The 2358-nt window shown below is 39.1% G+C and overlaps 1 long non-coding RNA gene across 1 annotated transcript in view; it reads left to right on the forward strand.

Annotated features, from left to right (window-relative positions):
- Window positions 1-1471: 1471 nt before the first annotated feature.
- LOC116696089 (uncharacterized) overlaps window positions 1472-2358 on the forward strand; it is a 14745-nt gene continuing 13858 nt past the window's right edge. Inside the window, exon 1 of the long non-coding RNA XR_004333620.1 lies at window positions 1472-1534. This is a non-coding gene — a long non-coding RNA (uncharacterized LOC116696089). The remainder of the gene's footprint in view (window positions 1535-2358) is intronic.

Raw genomic sequence — 2358 nt, forward strand, 5'->3', positions numbered from 1 at the left:
TCTCTCTCTCTCTAATGATAGCAACCTATATTTACCATTTAAAATCCATTAAACTGAGCATGTTGCTTTCCATAAAAGATGTTTTTTCCCATTTCCCGGCATGAAAACATTGTGTCAGTACAGTGTGAACACAGTTACCACAGCCCTGCGTTTATCTTTTTTATATGATTGGTTACAGTAATGAAATATGAAACAAAAACACACTGTTGTTTTGTATTGGGCTGTTCCTTTTTTTTTCCAAATAAGCCTGATTAGGAAGAACAACAGAATGGACTTAGTAAACGGAGATAATAATATATGTTTTTTTTTAAAAAACCCTTCCATTCATTTGTTTTGGTTTCCAGTTGCTCCCAGTCCTGCCCCCCCTGCAGAAGGCCGAGTCCTGAGTCCCCTGTACTGCTGTTTCTGCAGAAGCCCAGACTGCACGTCTATCCCTGAACAGATGATGGCAGCAGAGGTGTTTAAGGAAGATTAGGACTTGGCTTCAGTAGACACTAATGATGAGGAACATTAATTATGCTTCTTTAAAACATCTATCAAATGACTAGCAGGGCTGTCTTTGGCTGCTTCTACAAGTCTGGCTATAGACCTACAGCATGCTATCCATTTACAGTCTGGCAATAACTCTTTTGTTACTGAAAAGCAGCGGGGGGATGTTTTTAAAGAACAATTACTGAAGTACTGTAGATACTTGAGTATTCAAATTGTGTGCTCCATTAAATTTCTACTTCATATTGTTCTTTTTACTCCACTACATTTGTTGTCTAACCTGTCACATCTAATAAATGCCCCAAAAAAATCTTTCTAAAAACAAAACAAACAAAAAACAACTTACATGTTACAATATATGATGCCTTACAAGAAAGCAGTGTCTGGTTGGGGTCCCTCGACACATTACATATGCGTTGAGTTTTTAGCAGATGCCCCTAGGAGGGATTTCTCCCCCTGGACTTATCCAAAAAAAACAAAGAATATTATCGTATTTGTGTAAAGATGTGAGAATATGGAATTTATGCAGCAGAAATTAGTTTTTTCTTCTTCCCTGCCTCATTAATCCTCTTATGACCCCTCAGATTTATTTTGTGACCCCACCCCTAATTTGGAAAGCACTGGACCAGGGACCCCGATCATTAAGGGCTTTCAAAATACCTTCACCTTTGTGTCATTTACCCTCAGTCTGCACCGGCAACTCAATGGGGCAAAAGTTCTACTCCTGGGGAATCTCTGTGTGAACTCTACTCCAGCACAGTGGAACAAAAGTAGCTTTCCAGATTAGTAATGATGTTTAAACAAACGTCCTATACTCCCTACATCATGTAAAAATAATAACAGCTGACAATTGTTGCCCCTCTTTAGGTGGCAGGAGTGAAAATGAGTCATCCTCAACATCTGTTGTGTTCCGGTCCCACAATGACCAGGACAGCTGGAGAGCAGTTGGATGCAAAATAGGATGTAGGCTCTACTCTTTTCTTAAATGATGTATCATTTTTAGGCATTCTGTTATCAAATGGCTTAAAAGATAGTGCATATAGCTGTTGAAGCATTACCCCCCCAGCCCCGAATGTTAATATCGTACTTTAAAATATCCGTCACAGGGGACATTTTACTGCAGAAAACTGACATTGTTACTTAATGCGGGCTATGTTGTGCTGATCATAATTCTGTATCAATATATGGTTTTGAACGCAGGACTTTTGCCTCCAAAGGAGTATTTTTACTTTACAACATATTGACACTTTTTTGAATAAAAGACCTGAATACTTCTTCCACCAATGCAGACGAGTGTAAATGAATACAGTGACTTTCAAATTGGGGTCTCGGTCTTTCCTTGGAACATGTTTAAGGGCTTCCTGCCCTACATAGATTTTTATTATATGAATTTGTATAGAAGTTATAAAAAAAGAACACAATCACTTAGAAAAATCAACATAAACCGTCACACACACACACCTCCATATCTGTATAAATACACAACCCAATCTTAAATATGACATGCAGACATTTGTTTCAATGTTCCAAATGCAAGAACAGTCCCTTGTGTCCCTCTGTTTGGCGTCAGTTAAAGCCATCATAATGACATGTTTTGTATAAATTAACACACATTTATGCATAGGCCTAATATTTCTAACATGACAGCATGACAGGTGGGACCATACTAGTCACAAAGATATGAGTCATGTGGTTGAGAGCACACCCTGGCAGTTTGAAATAAAGATTGTGAATGCATTAAATGCCACCTAAGGCTTTCTCATTGTTGCCTTCCATTAAGCGATGGCAGCACAGACATATAAAGGGTAGACGCTGCATCGACCGCTACTGCCTACTGGCGCTGACGAGACGTGGGGCCGCCATCTTGGA

This window comes from Etheostoma spectabile, chromosome 9 (genome assembly GCF_008692095.1).
Source record: "Etheostoma spectabile isolate EspeVRDwgs_2016 chromosome 9, UIUC_Espe_1.0, whole genome shotgun sequence".
In the NCBI taxonomy this organism is placed as follows: Eukaryota; Metazoa; Chordata; class Actinopteri; order Perciformes; family Percidae; genus Etheostoma; species Etheostoma spectabile.